At 48.3% G+C, this 15,663-nt stretch overlaps 22 non-coding genes across 22 annotated transcripts; all 22 read right to left on the bottom strand.

Moving 5' to 3' along the window:
* Nucleotides 1-391: 391 nt before the first annotated feature.
* On the bottom strand, nucleotides 392-510 carry LOC143871632 (5S ribosomal RNA). The gene has a single exon (XR_013246395.1). It is a non-coding gene; the product is annotated as a 5S ribosomal RNA (ribosomal RNA).
* A 597-nt stretch (nucleotides 511-1,107) lies between these two features.
* On the bottom strand, nucleotides 1,108-1,226 carry LOC143874216 (5S ribosomal RNA). The gene has a single exon (XR_013248904.1). It is a non-coding gene; the product is annotated as a 5S ribosomal RNA (ribosomal RNA).
* Nucleotides 1,227-1,823: 597 nt separating this feature from the next.
* Nucleotides 1,824-1,942, bottom strand: LOC143871631 (5S ribosomal RNA). Its single transcript, XR_013246394.1, has one exon. It is a non-coding gene; the product is annotated as a 5S ribosomal RNA (ribosomal RNA).
* Nucleotides 1,943-2,539: 597 nt separating this feature from the next.
* LOC143874215 (5S ribosomal RNA) lies at nucleotides 2,540-2,658 on the bottom strand. The gene has a single exon (XR_013248903.1). It is a non-coding gene; the product is annotated as a 5S ribosomal RNA (ribosomal RNA).
* A 597-nt stretch (nucleotides 2,659-3,255) lies between these two features.
* On the bottom strand, nucleotides 3,256-3,374 carry LOC143871629 (5S ribosomal RNA). Its single transcript, XR_013246392.1, has one exon. It is a non-coding gene; the product is annotated as a 5S ribosomal RNA (ribosomal RNA).
* Nucleotides 3,375-3,971: 597 nt separating this feature from the next.
* Nucleotides 3,972-4,090, bottom strand: LOC143871628 (5S ribosomal RNA). The gene has a single exon (XR_013246391.1). It is a non-coding gene; the product is annotated as a 5S ribosomal RNA (ribosomal RNA).
* A 597-nt stretch (nucleotides 4,091-4,687) lies between these two features.
* On the bottom strand, nucleotides 4,688-4,806 carry LOC143874213 (5S ribosomal RNA). The gene has a single exon (XR_013248901.1). It is a non-coding gene; the product is annotated as a 5S ribosomal RNA (ribosomal RNA).
* Nucleotides 4,807-5,403: 597 nt separating this feature from the next.
* On the bottom strand, nucleotides 5,404-5,522 carry LOC143871627 (5S ribosomal RNA). The gene has a single exon (XR_013246390.1). It is a non-coding gene; the product is annotated as a 5S ribosomal RNA (ribosomal RNA).
* A 597-nt stretch (nucleotides 5,523-6,119) lies between these two features.
* On the bottom strand, nucleotides 6,120-6,238 carry LOC143871626 (5S ribosomal RNA). Its single transcript, XR_013246389.1, has one exon. It is a non-coding gene; the product is annotated as a 5S ribosomal RNA (ribosomal RNA).
* A 598-nt stretch (nucleotides 6,239-6,836) lies between these two features.
* On the bottom strand, nucleotides 6,837-6,955 carry LOC143873946 (5S ribosomal RNA). The gene has a single exon (XR_013248640.1). It is a non-coding gene; the product is annotated as a 5S ribosomal RNA (ribosomal RNA).
* Nucleotides 6,956-7,552: 597 nt separating this feature from the next.
* Nucleotides 7,553-7,671, bottom strand: LOC143874521 (5S ribosomal RNA). The gene has a single exon (XR_013249198.1). It is a non-coding gene; the product is annotated as a 5S ribosomal RNA (ribosomal RNA).
* Nucleotides 7,672-8,268: 597 nt separating this feature from the next.
* Nucleotides 8,269-8,387, bottom strand: LOC143871625 (5S ribosomal RNA). The gene has a single exon (XR_013246388.1). It is a non-coding gene; the product is annotated as a 5S ribosomal RNA (ribosomal RNA).
* Nucleotides 8,388-8,984: 597 nt separating this feature from the next.
* Nucleotides 8,985-9,103, bottom strand: LOC143874280 (5S ribosomal RNA). The gene has a single exon (XR_013248965.1). It is a non-coding gene; the product is annotated as a 5S ribosomal RNA (ribosomal RNA).
* Nucleotides 9,104-9,700: 597 nt separating this feature from the next.
* On the bottom strand, nucleotides 9,701-9,819 carry LOC143872941 (5S ribosomal RNA). Its single transcript, XR_013247665.1, has one exon. It is a non-coding gene; the product is annotated as a 5S ribosomal RNA (ribosomal RNA).
* Nucleotides 9,820-10,416: 597 nt separating this feature from the next.
* On the bottom strand, nucleotides 10,417-10,535 carry LOC143874447 (5S ribosomal RNA). Its single transcript, XR_013249126.1, has one exon. It is a non-coding gene; the product is annotated as a 5S ribosomal RNA (ribosomal RNA).
* A 597-nt stretch (nucleotides 10,536-11,132) lies between these two features.
* LOC143872940 (5S ribosomal RNA) lies at nucleotides 11,133-11,251 on the bottom strand. Its single transcript, XR_013247664.1, has one exon. It is a non-coding gene; the product is annotated as a 5S ribosomal RNA (ribosomal RNA).
* Nucleotides 11,252-11,848: 597 nt separating this feature from the next.
* Nucleotides 11,849-11,967, bottom strand: LOC143871624 (5S ribosomal RNA). The gene has a single exon (XR_013246387.1). It is a non-coding gene; the product is annotated as a 5S ribosomal RNA (ribosomal RNA).
* A 597-nt stretch (nucleotides 11,968-12,564) lies between these two features.
* On the bottom strand, nucleotides 12,565-12,683 carry LOC143872939 (5S ribosomal RNA). Its single transcript, XR_013247663.1, has one exon. It is a non-coding gene; the product is annotated as a 5S ribosomal RNA (ribosomal RNA).
* A 597-nt stretch (nucleotides 12,684-13,280) lies between these two features.
* Nucleotides 13,281-13,399, bottom strand: LOC143874212 (5S ribosomal RNA). Its single transcript, XR_013248900.1, has one exon. It is a non-coding gene; the product is annotated as a 5S ribosomal RNA (ribosomal RNA).
* A 597-nt stretch (nucleotides 13,400-13,996) lies between these two features.
* On the bottom strand, nucleotides 13,997-14,115 carry LOC143871623 (5S ribosomal RNA). Its single transcript, XR_013246386.1, has one exon. It is a non-coding gene; the product is annotated as a 5S ribosomal RNA (ribosomal RNA).
* A 597-nt stretch (nucleotides 14,116-14,712) lies between these two features.
* On the bottom strand, nucleotides 14,713-14,831 carry LOC143872937 (5S ribosomal RNA). The gene has a single exon (XR_013247662.1). It is a non-coding gene; the product is annotated as a 5S ribosomal RNA (ribosomal RNA).
* Nucleotides 14,832-15,428: 597 nt separating this feature from the next.
* LOC143871622 (5S ribosomal RNA) lies at nucleotides 15,429-15,547 on the bottom strand. The gene has a single exon (XR_013246385.1). It is a non-coding gene; the product is annotated as a 5S ribosomal RNA (ribosomal RNA).
* Between the last annotated feature and the right edge of the window lie 116 nt (nucleotides 15,548-15,663).

Here is a 15,663-nt window from a genome sequence, read left to right as displayed (position 1 = left end):
CTGACGGGCGGATCAAAAGTTATCGTCGGAACGATATTTGTGCACCAAGGGTAGCTCACGGCCAGTAAACACCTTCCGACCGGATTCATGACTCGCATCCACTAGTACACTCATCCGCTAAAGCCTGTACGTCACTGAATCTAAACAAACCCCCGCTATAATTTGACCGCAAATGAAATGTCAGAACGAATTCCGTTTATCGAATCAAACGACACTATCACCCCGCCATAATAAAGACCGGACGTGTTTGAATTCACCATCCGGAAGAAAATAAAAAGATCCGAACCGAAACGTAGGAGGCGACGCACTAAACGTGCGTTTCAGTTCGCATCGATGTTCCAGAACCGAAAGATTGTTCGAAAAAAGTGGTAGATAGCCGAAAAAAGTGACAGGGGTGCAACACGAGGACTTCCCAGGAGGTCACCCATCCTAGTACTACTCTCGCCCAAGCACGCTTAACTTCGGAGTTCTGATGGGATCCAGTGCATTTGTGCTGGTATGATCGCACCCAGCATGCCTCTCCATTGTCAAAGTAATAAAGAGTTTCCACTCGCACTGTCGTACGAAGTCCGTTTAAATGAAAGTGCGAAAAAATCCTGCTAGATGACACCGGATGGACGATCCGAGCATGTCGGAAAGCCGGATGACCGCCCGGGCTGTCATCGCGCGATGAATCTTCTCGAGTACCCCCGAATCAATATAAGAATCGCCACGATCTGACGGGCGGATCAAAAGTTATCGTCGGAACGATATTTGTGCACCAAGGGTAGCTCACGGCCAGTAAACACCTTCCGACCGGATTCATGACTCGCATCCACTAGTACACTCATCCGCTATAGCCTGTACGTCACTGAATCTGAACAAACCCCCGCTATAATTTGACCGCAAATGAAATGTCAGAACGAATTCCGTTTATCGAATCAAACGACACTATCACCCCGCCATAATAAAGACCGGACGTCTTTGAATTCACCATCCGGAAGAAAATAAAAAGATCCGAACCGAAACGTAGGAGGCGACGCACTAAACGTGCGTTTCAGTTCGCATCGATGTTCCAGAACCGAAAGATTGTTCGAAAAAAGTGGTAGATAGCCGAAAAAAGTGACAGGGGTGCAACACGAGGACTTCCCAGGAGGTCACCCATCCTAGTACTACTCTCGCCCAAGCACGCTTAACTTCGGAGTTCTGATGGGAGCCAGTGCATTTGTGCTGGTATGATCGCACCCAGCATGCCTCTCCATTGTCAAAGTAATAAAGAGTTTCCACTCGCATTGTCGTATGAAGTCCGTTTAAATGAAAGTGCGAAAAAATCCTGCTAGATGACACCGGATGGACGATCCGAGCATGTCGGGAAGCCGGATGACCGCCAGGGCTGTCATCGCGCGATGAATCTTCCCGAGTACCCCCGAATCAATATAAGAATCGCTACGATCTGACGGGCGGATCAAAAGTTATCGTCGGAACGATATTTGTGCACCAAGGGTAGCTCACGGCCAGTAAACACCTTCCGACCGGATTCATGACTCGCATCCACTAGTACACTCATCCGCTATAGCCTGTACGTCACTGAATCTAAACAAACCCCCGCTATAATTTGACCGCAAATGAAATGTCAGAACGAATTCCGTTTATCGAATCAAACGACACTATCACCCCGCCATAATAAAGACCGGACGTCTTTGAATTCACCATCCGGAAGAAAATAAAAAGATCCGAACCGAAACGTAGGAGGCGACGCACTAAACGTGCGTTTCAGTTCGCATCGATGTTCCAGAACCGAAAGATTGTTCGAAAAAAGTGGTAGATAGCCGAAAAAAGTGACAGGGGTGCAACACGAGGACTTCCCAGGAGGTCACCCATCCTAGTACTACTCTCGCCCAAGCACGCTTAACTTCGGAGTTCTGATGGGATCCAGTGCATTTGTGCTGGTATGATCGCACCCAGCATGCCTCTCCATTGTCAAAGTAATAAAGAGTTTCCACTCGCACTGTCGTACGAAGTCCGTTTAAATGAAAGTGCGAAAAAATCCTGCTAGATGACACCGGATGGACGATCCGAGCATGTCGGAAAGCCGGATGACCGCCCGGGCTGTCATCGCGCGATGAATCTTCTCGAGTACCCCCGAATTAATATAAGAATCGCCACGATCTGACGGGCGGATCAAAAGTTATCGTCGGAACGATATTTGTGCACCAAGGGTAGCTCACGGCCAGTAAACACCTTCCGACCGGATTCATGACTCGCATCCACTAGTACACTCATCCGCTATAGCCTGTACGTCACTGAATCTGAACAAACCCCCGCTATAATTTGACAGCAAATGAAATGTCAGAACGAATTCCGTTTATCGAATCAAACGACACTATCACCCCGCCATAATAAAGACCGGACGTCTTTGAATTCACCATCCGGAAGAAAATAAAAAGATCCGAACCGAAACGTAGGAGGCGACGCACTAAACGTGCGTTTCAGTTCGCATCGATGTTCCAGAACCGAAAGATTGTTCGAAAAAAGTGGTAGATAGCCGAAAAAAGTGACAGGGGTGCAACACGAGGACTTCCCAGGAGGTCACCCATCCTAGTACTACTCTCGCCCAAGCACGCTTAACTTCGGAGTTCTGATGGGAGCCAGTGCATTTGTGCTGGTATGATCGCACCCAGCATGCCTCTCCATTGTCAAAGTAATAAAGAGTTTCCACTCGCATTGTCGTATGAAGTCCGTTTAAATGAAAGTGCGAAAAAATCCTGCTAGATGACACCGGATGGACGATCCGAGCATGTCGGGAAGCCGGATGACCGCCAGGGCTGTCATCGCGCGATGAATCTTCCCGAGTACCCCCGAATCAATATAAGAATCGCTACGATCTGACGGGCGGATCAAAAGTTATCGTCGGAACGATATTTGTGCACCAAGGGTAGCTCACGGCCAGTAAACACCTTCCGACCGGATTCATGACTCGCATCCACTAGTACACTCATCCGCTATAGCCTGTACGTCACTGAATCTAAACAAACCCCCGCTATAATTTGACCGCAAATGAAATGTCAGAACGAATTCCGTTTATCGAATCAAACGACACTATCACCCCGCCATAATAAAGACCGGACGTCTTTGAATTCACCATCCGGAAGAAAATAAAAAGATCCGAACCGAAACGTAAGAGGCGACGCACTAAACGTGCGTTTCAGTTCGCATCGATGTTCCAGAACCGAAAGATTGTTCGAAAAAAGTGGTAGATAGCCGAAAAAAGTGACAGGGGTGCAACACGAGGACTTCCCAGGAGGTCACCCATCCTAGTACTACTCTCGCCCAAGCACGCTTAACTTCGGAGTTCTGATGGGATCCAGTGCATTTGTGCTGGTATGATCGCACCCAGCATGCCTCTCCATTGTCAAAGTAATAAAGAGTTTCCACTCGCATTGTCGTACGAAGTCCGTTTAAATGAAAGTGCGAAAAAATCCTGCTAGATGACACCGGATGGACGATCCGAGCATGTCGGGAAGCCGGATGACTGCCACGGCTGTCATCGCGCGATGGATCTTCCCGAGTACCCCCGAATCAATATAAGAATCGCCACGATCTGACGGGCGGATCAAAAGTTATCGTCGGAACGATATTTGTGCACCAAGGGTAGCTCACGGCCAGTAAACACCTTCCGACCGGATTCATGACTCGCATCCACTAGTACACTCATCCGCTAAAGCCTGTACGTCACTGAATCTAAACAAACCCCCGCTATAATTTGACCGCAAATGAAATGTCAGAACGAATTCCGTTTATCGAATCAAACGACACTATCACCCCGCCATAATAAAGACCGGACGTGTTTGAATTCACCATCCGGAAGAAAATAAAAAGATCCGAACCGAAACGTAGGAGGCGACGCACTAAACGTGCGTTTCAGTTCGCATCGATGTTCCAGAACCGAAAGATTGTTCGAAAAAAGTGGTAGATAGCCGAAAAAAGTGACAGGGGTGCAACACGAGGACTTCCCAGGAGGTCACCCATCCTAGTACTACTCTCGCCCAAGCACGCTTAACTTCGGAGTTCTGATGGGATCCAGTGCATTTGTGCTGGTATGATCGCACCCAGCATGCCTCTCCATTGTCAAAGTAATAAAGAGTTTCCACTCGCATTGTCGTACGAAGTCCGTTTAAATGAAAGTGCGAAAAAATCCTGCTAGATGACACCGGATGGACGATCCGAGCATGTCGGGAAGCCGGATGACCGCCAGGGCTGTCATCGCGCGATGGATCTTCCCGAGTACCCCCGAATCAATATAAGAATCGCCACGATCTGACGGGCGGATCAAAAGTTATCGTCGGAACGATATTTGTGCACCAAGGGTAGCTCACGGCCAGTAAACACCTTCCGACCGGATTCATGACTCGCATCCACTAGTACACTCATCCGCTATAGCCTGTACGTCACTGAATCTAAACAAACCCCCGCTATAATTTGACCGCAAATGAAATGTCAGAACGAATTCCGTTTATCGAATCAAACGACACTATCACCCCGCCATAATAAAGACCGGACGTGTTTGAATTCACCATCCGGAAGAAAATAAAAAGATCCGAACCGAAACGTAGGAGGCGACGCACTAAACGTGCGTTTCAGTTCGCATCGATGTTCCAGAACCGAAAGATTGTTCGAAAAAAGTGGTAGATAGCCGAAAAAAGTGACAGGGGTGCAACACGAGGACTTCCCAGGAGGTCACCCATCCTAGTACTACTCTCGCCCAAGCACGCTTAACTTCGGAGTTCTGATGGGAGCCAGTGCATTTGTGCTGGTATGATCGCACCCAGCATGCCTCTCCATTGTCAAAGTAATAAAGAGTTTCCACTCGCATTGTCGTATGAAGTCCGTTTAAATGAAAGTGCGAAAAAATCCTGCTAGATGACACCGGATGGACGATCCGAGCATGTCGGGAAGCCGGATGACCGCCAGGGCTGTCATCGCGCGATGAATCTTCCCGAGTACCCCCGAATCAATATAAGAATCGCTACGATCTGACGGGCGGATCAAAAGTTATCGTCGGAACGATATTTGTGCACCAAGGGTAGCTCACGGCCAGTAAACACCTTCCGACCGGATTCATGACTCGCATCCACTAGTACACTCATCCGCTATAGCCTGTACGTCACTGAATCTAAACAAACCCCCGCTATAATTTGACCGCAAATGAAATGTCAGAACGAATTCCGTTTATCGAATCAAACGACACTATCACCCCGCCATAATAAAGACCGGACGTCTTTGAATTCACCATCCGGAAGAAAATAAAAAGATCCGAACCGAAACGTAGGAGGCGACGCACTAAACGTGCGTTTCAGTTCGCATCGATGTTCCAGAACCGAAAGATTGTTCGAAAAAAGTGGTAGATAGCCGAAAAAAGTGACAGGGGTGCAACACGAGGACTTCCCAGGAGGTCACCCATCCTAGTACTACTCTCGCCCAAGCACGCTTAACTTCGGAGTTCTGATGGGATCCAGTGCATTTGTGCTGGTATGATCGCACCCAGCATGCCTCTCCATTGTCAAAGTAATAAAGAGTTTCCACTCGCACTGTCGTACGAAGTCCGTTTAAATGAAAGTGCGAAAAAATCCTGCTAGATGACACCGGATGGACGATCCGAGCATGTCGGGAAGCCGGATGACCGCCAGGGCTGTCATCGCGCGAAGAATCTTCCCGAGTACCCCCGAATCAATATAAGAATCGCCACGATCTGACGGGCGGATCAAAAGTTATCGTCGGAACGATATTTGTGCACCAAGGGTAGCTCACGGCCAGTAAACACCTTCCGACCGGATTCATGACTCGCATCCACTAGTACACTCATCCGCTATTGCCTGTACGTCACTGAATCTAAACAAACCCCCGCTATAATTTGACCGCAAATGAAATGTCAGAACGAATTCCGTTTATCGAATCAAACGACACTATCACCCCGCCATAATAAAGACCGGACGTATTTTAATTCACCATCCGGAAGAAAATAAAAAGATCGGAACCGAAACGTAGGAGGCGTCGCACTAAACGTGCGTTTCAGTTCGCATCGATGTTCCAGAACCGAAAGATTGTTCGGAAAAAGTGGTAGATAGCCGAAAAAAGTGACAGGGGTGCAACACGAGGACTTCCCAGGAGGTCACCCATCCTAGTACTACTCTCGCCCAAGCACGCTTAACTTCGGAGTTCTGATGGGATCCAGTGCATTTGTGCTGGTATGATCGCACCCAGCATGCCTCTCCATTGTCAAAGTAATAAAGAGTTTCCACTCGCATTGTCGTACGAAGTCCGTTTAAATGAAAGTGCGAAAAAATCCTGCTAGATGACACCGGATGGACGATCCGAGCATGTCGGAAAGGCGAATTACCGCCAGGGCTGTCATCGCGCGATGAATCTTCCCGAGTACCCCCGAATCAATATAAGAATCGCCACGATCTGACGGGCGGATCAAAAGTTATCGTCGGAACGATATTTGTGCACCAAGGGTAGCTCACGGCCAGTAAACACCTTCCGACCGGATTCATGACTTGCATCCACTAGTACACTCATCCGCTATAGCCTGTACGTCACTGAATCTGAACAAACCCCCGCTATAATTTGACCGCAAATGAAATGTCAGAACGAATTCCGTTTATCGAATCAAACGACACTATCACCCCGCCATAATAAAGACCGGACGTATTTGAATTCACCATCCGGAAGAAAATAAAAAGATCCGAACCGAAACGTAGGAGGCGACGCACTAAACGTGCGTTTCAGTTCGCATCGATGTTCCAGAACCGAAAGATTGTTCGAAAAGAAGTGGTAGATAGCCGAAAAAAGTGACAGGGGTGCAACACGAGGACTTCCCAGGAGGTCACCCATCCTAGTACTACTCTCGCCCAAGCACGCTTAATTTCGGAGTTCTGATGGGATCCAGTGCATTTGTGCTGGTATGATCGCACCCAGCATGCCTCTCCATTGTCAAAGTAATAAAGAGTTTCCACTCGCACTGTCGTACGAAGTCCGTTTAAATGAAAGTGCGAAAAAATCCTGCTAGATGACACCGGATGGACGATCCGAGCATGTCGGGAAGCCGGATGACCGCCAGGGCTGTCATCGCGCGATGGATCTTCCCGAGTACCCCCGAATCAATATAAGAATCGCCACGATCTGACGGGCGGATCAAAAGTTATCGTCGGAACGATATTTGTGCACCAAGGGTAGCTCACGGCCAGTAAACACCTTCCGACCGGATTCATGACTCGCATCCACTAGTACACTCATCCGCTATAGCCTGTACGTCACTGAATCTAAACAAACCCCCGCTATAATTTGACCGCAAATGAAATGTCAGAACGAATTCCGTTTATCGAATCAAACGACACTATCACCCCGCCATAATAAAGACCGGACGTGTTTGAATTCACCATCCGGAAGAAAATAAAAAGATCCGAACCGAAACGTAGGAGGCGACGCACTAAACGTGCGTTTCAGTTCGCATCGATGTTCCAGAACCGAAAGATTGTTCGAAAAAAGTGGTAGATAGCCGAAAAAAGTGACAGGGGTGCAACACGAGGACTTCCCAGGAGGTCACCCATCCTAATACTACTCTCGCCCAAGCACGCTTAACATCGGAGTTCTGATGGGATCCAGTGCATTTGTGCTGGTATGATCGCACCCAGCATGCCTCTCCATTGTCAAAGTAATAAAGAGTTTCCACTCGCACTGTCGTACGAAGTCCGTTTAAATGAAAGTGCGAAAAAATCCTGCTAGATGACACCGGATGGACGATCCGAGCATGTCGGGAAGCCGGATGACGGCCACGGCGGTCATCGCGCGATGGATCTTCCCGAGTACCCCCGAATCAATATAAGAATCGCCACGATCTGACGGGCGGATCAAAAGTTATCGTCGGAACGATATTTGTGCACCAAGGGTAGCTCACGGCCAGTAAACACCTTCCGACCGGATTCATGACTCGCATCCACTAGTACACTCATCCGCTAAAGCCTGTACGTCACTGAATCTAAACAAACCCCCGCTATAATTTGACCGCAAATGAAATGTCAGAACGAATTCCGTTTATCGAATCAAACGACACTATCACCCCGCCATAATAAAGACCGGACGTGTTTGAATTCACCATCCGGAAGAAAATAAAAAGATCCGAACCGAAACGTAGGAGGCGACGCACTAAACGTGCGTTTCAGTTCGCATCGATGTTCCAGAACCGAAAGATTGTTCGAAAAAAGTGGTAGATAGCCGAAAAAAGTGACAGGGGTGCAACACGAGGACTTCCCAGGAGGTCACCCATCCTAGTACTACTCTCGCCCAAGCACGCTTAACTTCGGAGTTCTGATGGGATCCAGTGCATTTGTGCTGGTATGATCGCACCCAGCATGCCTCTCCATTGTCAAAGTAATAAAGAGTTTCCACTCGCATTGTCGTACGAAGTCCGTTTAAATGAAAGTGCGAAAAAATCCTGCTAGATGACACCGGATGGACGATCCGAGCATGTCGGGAAGCCGGATGACCGCCAGGGCTGTCATCGCGCGATGAATCTTCCCGAGTACCCCCGAATCAATATAAGAATCGCCACGATCTGACGGGCGGATCAAAAGTTATCGTCGGAACGATATTTGTGCACCAAGGGTAGCTCACGGCCAGTAAACACCTTCCGACCGGATTCATGACTCGCATCCACTAGTACACTCATCCGCTATAGCCTGTACGTCACTGAATCTAAACAAACCCCCGCTATAATTTGACCGCAAATGAAATGTCAGAACGAATTCCGTTTATCGAATCAAACGACACTATCACCCCGCCATAATAAAGACCGGACGTATTTTAATTCACCATCCGGAAGAAAATAAAAAGATCGGAACCGAAACGTAGGAGGCGTCGCACTAAACGTGCGTTTCAGTTCGCATCGATGTTCCAGAACCGAAAGATTGTTCGAAAAAAGTGGTAGATAGCCGAAAAAAGTGACAGGGGTGCAACACGAGGACTTCCCAGGACGTCACCCATCCTAGTACTACTCTCGCCCAAGCACGCTTAACTTCGGAGTTCTGATGGGATCCAGTGCATTTGTGCTGGTATGATCGCACCCAGCATGCCTCTCCATTGTCAAAGTAATAAAGAGTTTCCACTCGCAATGTCGTACGAAGTCCGTTTAAATGAAAGTGCGAAAAAATCCTGCTAGATGACACCGGATGGACGATCCGAGCATGTCGGAAAGGCGAATTACCGCCAGGGCTGTCATCGCGCGATGAATCTTCCCGAGTACCCCCGAATCAATATAAGAATCGCCACGATCTGACGGGCGGATCAAAAGTTATCGTCGGAACGATATTTGTGCACCAAGGGTAGCTCACGGCCAGTAAACACCTTCCGACCGGATTCATGACTCGCATCCACTAGTACACTCATCCGCTATAGCCTGTACGTCACTGAATCTGAACAAACCCCCGCTATAATTTGACCGCAAATGAAATGTCAGAACGAATTCCGTTTATCGAATCAAACGACACTATCACCCCGCCATAATAAAGACCGGACGTCTTTGAATTCACCATCCGGAAGAAAATAAAAAGATCCGAACCGAAACATAGGAGGCGTCGCACTAAACGTGCGTTTCAGTTCGCATCGATGTTCCAGAACCGAAAGATTGTTCGAAAAAAGTGGTAGATAGCCGAAAAAAGTGACAGGGGTGCAACACGAGGACTTCCCAGGCGGTCACCCATCCTAGTACTACTCTCGCCCAAGCACGCTTAACTTCGGAGTTCTGATGGGATCCAGTGCATTTGTGCTGGTATGATCGCACCCAGCATGCCTCTCCATTGTCAAAGTAATAAAGAGTTTCCACTCGCATTGTCGTACGAAGTCCGTTTAAATGAAAGTGCGAAAAAATCCTGCTAGATGACACCGGATGGACGATCCGAGCATGTCGGAAAGGCGAATTACCGCCAGGGCTGTCATCGCGCGATGAATCTTCCCGAGTACCCCCGAATCAATATAAGAATCGCCACGATCTGACGGGCGGATCAAAAGTTATCGTCGGAACGATATTTGTGCACCAAGGGTAGCTCACGGCCAGTAAACACCTTCCGACCGGATTCATGACTCGCATCCACTAGTACACTCATCCGCTATAGCCTGTACGTCACTGAATCTGAACAAACCCCCGCTATAATTTGACCGCAAATGAAATGTCAGAACGAATTCCGTTTATCGAATCAAACGACACTATCACCCCGCCATAATAAAGACCGGACGTATTTTAATTCACCATCCGGAAGAAAATAAAAAGATCGGAACCGAAACGTAGGAGGCGTCGCACTAAACGTGCGTTTCAGTTCGCATCGATGTTCCAGAACCGAAAGATTGTTCGAAAAAAGTGGTAGATAGCCGAAAAAAGTGACAGGGGTGCAACACGAGGACTTCCCAGGCGGTCACCCATCCTAGTACTACTCTCGCCCAAGCACGCTTAACTTCGGAGTTCTGATGGGAGCCAGTGCATTTGTGCTGGTATGATCGCACCCAGCATGCCTCTCCATTGTCAAAGTAATAAAGAGTTTCCACTCGCATTGTCGTACGAAGTCCGTTTAAATGAAAGTGCGAAAAAATCCTGCTAGATGACACCGGATGGACAATCCGAGCATGTCGGGAAGCCGGATGACCGCCAGGGCTGTCATCGCGCGATGAATCTTCCCGAGTACCCCCGAATCAATATAAGAATCGCTACGATCTGACGGGCGGATCAAAAGTTATCGTCGGAACGATATTTGTGCACCAAGGGTAGCTCACGGCCAGTAAACACCTTCCGACCGGATTCATGACTCGCATCCACTAGTACACTCATCCGCTATAGCCTGTACGTCACTGAATCTAAACAAACCCCCGCTATAATTTGACCGCAAATGAAATGTCAGAACGAATTCCGTTTATCGAATCAAACGACACTATCACCCCGCCATAATAAAGACCGGACGTATTTGAATTCACCATCCGGAAGAAAATAAAAAGATCCGAACCGAAACATAGGAGGCGACGCACTAAACGTGCGTTTCAGTTCGCATCGATGTTCCAGAACCGAAAGATTGTTCGAAAAAAGTGGTAGATAGCCGAAAAAAGTGACAGGGGTGCAACACGAGGACTTCCCAGGCGGTCACCCATCCTAGTACTACTCTCGCCCAAGCACGCTTAACTTCGGAGTTCTGATGGGATCCAGTGCATTTGTGCTGGTATGATCGCACCCAGCATGCCTCTCCATTGTCAAAGTAATAAAGAGTTTCCACTCGCACTGTCGTACGAAGTCCGTTTAAATGAAAGTGCGAAAAAATCCTGCTAGATGACACCGGATGGACGATCCGAGCATGTCGGGAAGCCGGATGACCGCCAGGGCTGTCATCGCGCGATGAATCTTCCCGAGTACCCCCGAATCAATATAAGAATCGCCACGATCTGACGGGCGGATCAAAAGTTATCGTCGGAACGATATTTGTGCACCAAGGGTAGCTCACGGCCAGTAAACACCTTCCGACCGGATTCATGACTCGCATCCACTAGTACACTCATCCGCTATAGCCTGTACGTCACTGAATCTAAACAAACCCCCGCTATAATTTGACCGCAAATGAAATGTCAGAACGAATTCCGTTTATCGAATCAAACGACACTATCACCCCGCCATAATAAAGACCGGACGTATTTTAATTCACCATCCGGAAGAAAATAAAAAGATCGGAACCGAAACGTAGGAGGCGTCGCACTAAACGTGCGTTTCAGTTCGCATCGATGTTCCAGAACCGAAAGATTGTTCGAAAAAAGTGGTAGATAGCCGAAAAAAGTGACAGGGGTGCAACACGAGGACTTCCCAGGAGGTCACCCATCCTAGTACTACTCTCGCCCAAGCACGCTTAACTTCGGAGTTCTGATGGGATCCAGTGCATTTGTGCTGGTATGATCGCACCCAGCATGCCTCTCCATTGTCAAAGTAATAAAGAGTTTCCACTCGCAATGTCGTACGAAGTCCGTTTAAATGAAAGTGCGAAAAAATCCTGCTAGATGACACCGGATGGACGATCCGAGCATGTCGGAAAGGCGAATTACCGCCAGGGCTGTCATCGCGCGATGAATCTTCCCGAGTACCCCCGAATCAATATAAGAATCGCCACGATCTGACGGGCGGATCAAAAGTTATCGTCGGAACGATATTTGTGCACCAAGGGTAGCTCACGGCCAGTAAACACCTTCCGACCGGATTCATGACTCGCATCCACTAGTACACTCATCCGCTATAGCCTGTACGTCACTGAATCTGAACAAACCCCCGCTATAATTTGACCGCAAATGAAATGTCAGAACGAATTCCGTTTATCGAATCAAACGACACTATCACCCCGCCATAATAAAGACCGGACGTCTTTGAATTCACCATCCGGAAGAAAATAAAAAGATCCGAACCGAAACATAGGAGGCGTCGCACTAAACGTGCGTTTCAGTTCGCATCGATGTTCCAGAACCGAAAGATTGTTCGAAAAAAGTGGTAGATAGCCGAAAAAAGTGACAGGGGTGCAACACGAGGACTTCCCAGGCGGTCACCCATCCTAGTACTACTCTCGCCCAAGCACGCTTAACTTCGGAGTTCTGATGGGATCCAGTGCATTTGTGCTGGTATGATCGCACCCAGCATGCCTCTCCATTGTCAAAGTAATAAAGAGTTTCCACTCGCACTGTCGTACGAAGTCCGTTTAAATGAAAGTGCGAAAAAATCCTGCTAGATGACACCGGATGGACGATCCGAGCATGTCGGAAAGGCGAATTACCGCCAGGGCTGTCATCGCGCGATGAATCTTCCCGAGTACCCCCGAATCAATATAAGAATCGCCACGGTCTGACGGGCGGATCAAAAGTTATCGTCGGAACGATATTTGTGCACCAAGGGTAGCTCACGGCCAGTAAACACCTTCCGACCGGATTCATGACTCGCATCCACTAGTACACTCATCCGCTATAGCCTGTACGTCACTGAATCTGAACAAACCCCCGCTATAATTTGACCGCAAATGAAATGTCAGAACGAATTCCGTTTATCGAATCAAACGACACTATCACCCCGCCATAATAAAGACCGGACGTCTTTGAATTCACCATCCGGAAGAAAATAAAAAGATCCGAACCGAAACGTAGGAGGCGACGCACTAAACGTGCGTTTCAGTTCGCATCGATGTTCCAGAACCGAAAGATTGTTCGAAAAAAGTGGTAGATAGCCGAAAAAAGTGACAGGGGTGCAACACGAGGACTTCCCAGGAGGTCACCCATCCTAGTACTACTCTCGCCCAAGCACGCTTAACTTCGGAGTTCTGATGGGAGCCAGTGCATTTGTGCTGGTATGATCGCACCCAGCATGCCTCTCCATTGTCAAAGTAATAAAGAGTTTCCACTCGCATTGTCGTACGAAGTCCGTTTAAATGAAAGTGCGAAAAAATCCTGCTAGATGACACCGGATGGACGATCCGAGCATGTCGGGAAGCCGGATGACCGCCACGGCTGTCATCGCGCGATGAATCTTCCCGAGTACCCCCGAATCAATATAAGAATCGCTACGATCTGACGGGCGGATCAAAAGTTATCGTCGGAACGATATTTGTGCACCAAGGGTAGCTCACGGCCAGTAAACACCTTCCGACCGGATTCATGACTCGCATCCACTAGTACACTCATCCGCTATAGCCTGTACGTCACTGAATCTAAACAAACCCCCGCTATAATTTGACCGCAAATGAAATGTCAGAACGAATTCCGTTTATCGAATCAAACGACACTATCACCCCGCCATAATAAAGACCGGACGTGTTTGAATTCACCATCCGGAAGAAAATAAAAAGATCCGAACCGAAACGTAGGAGGCGACGCACTAAACGTGCGTTTCAGTTCGCATCGATGTTCCAGAACCGAAAGATTGTTCGAAAAAAGTGGTAGATAGCCGAAAAAAGTGACAGGGGTGCAACACGAGGACTTCCCAGGAGGTCACCCATCCTAGTACTACTCTCGCCCAAGCACGCTTAACTTCGGAGTTCTGATGGGATCCAGTGCATTTGTGCTGGTATGATCGCACCCAGCATGCCTCTCCATTGTCAAAGTAATAAAGAGTTTCCACTCGCACTGTCGTACGAAGTCCGTTTAAATGAAAGTGCGAAAAAATCCTGCTAGATGACACCGGATGGACGATCCGAGCATGTCGGGAAGCCGGATGACCGCCAGGGCTGTCATCGCGCGATGAATCTTCCCGAGTACCCCCGAATCAATATAAGAATCGCCACGATCTGACGGGCGGATCAAAAGTTATCGTCGGAACGATATTTGTGCACCAAGGGTAGCTCACGGCCAGTAAACACCTTCCGACCGGATTCATGACTCGCATCCACTAGTACACTCATCCGCTATAGCCTGTACGTCACTGAATCTAAACAAACCCCCGCTATAATTTGACCGCAAATGAAATGTCAGAACGAATTCCGTTTATCGAATCAAACGACACTATCACCCCGCCATAATAAAGACCGGACGTATTTTAATTCACCATCCGGAAGAAAATAAAAAGATCGGAACCGAAACGTAGGAGGCGTCGCACTAAACGTGCGTTTCAGTTCGCATCGATGTTCCAGAACCGAAAGATTGTTCGAAAAAAGTGGTAGATAGCCGAAAAAAGTGACAGGGGTGCAACACGAGGACTTCCCAGGCGGTCACCCATCCTAGTACTACTCTCGCCCAAGCACGCTTAACTTCGGAGTTCTGATGGGATCCAGTGCATTTGTGCTGGTATGATCGCACCCAGCATGCCTCTCCATTGTCAAAGTAATAAAGAGTTTCCACTCGCATTGTCGTACGAAGTCCGTTTAAATGAAAGTGCGAAAAAATCCTGCTAGATGACACCGGATGGACGATCCGAGCATGTCGGGAAGCCGGATGACCGCCACGGCTGTCATCGCGCGATGAATCTTCCCGAGTACCCCCGAATCAATATAAGAATCGCTACGATCTGACGGGCGGATCAAAAGTTATCGTCGGAACGATATTTGTGCACCAAGGGTAGCTCACGGCCAGTAAACACCTTCCGACCGGATTCATGACTCGCATCCACTAGTACACTCATCCGCTATAGCCTGTACGTCACTGAATCTAAACAAACCCCCGCTATAATTTGACCGCAAATGAAATGTCAGAACGAATTCCGTTTATCGAATCAAACGACACTATCACCCCGCCATAATAAAGACCGGACGTGTTTGAATTCACCATCCGGAAGAAAATAAAAAGATCCGAACCGAAACGTAGGAGGCGTCGCACTAAACGTGCGTTTCAGTTCGCATCGATGTTCCAGAACCGAAAGATTGTTCGAAAAAAGTGGTAGATAGCCGAAAAAAGTGACAGGGGTGCAACACGAGGACTTCCCAGGAGGTCACCCATCCTAGTACTACTCTCGCCCAAGCACGCTTAACTTCGGAGTTCTGATGGGATCCAGTGCATTTGTGCTGGTATGATCGCACCCAGCATGCCTCTCCATTGTCAAAGTAATAAAGAGTTTCCACTCGCAATGTCGTACGAAGTCCGTTTAAATGAAAGTGCGAAAAAATCCTGCTAGATGACACCGGATGGACGATCCGA

The sequence above is a fragment of the Tasmannia lanceolata genome, unplaced genomic scaffold (genome assembly GCF_043159265.1).
Source record: "Tasmannia lanceolata isolate RefF3 unplaced genomic scaffold, GAP_Taslan_0.1 ptg000003l, whole genome shotgun sequence".
NCBI lineage: Eukaryota > Viridiplantae > Streptophyta > Magnoliopsida > Canellales > Winteraceae > Tasmannia > Tasmannia lanceolata.
Note: the sequence above shows the minus strand (reverse complement) of the source record. Positions and strands in the feature narration are given on the sequence as shown.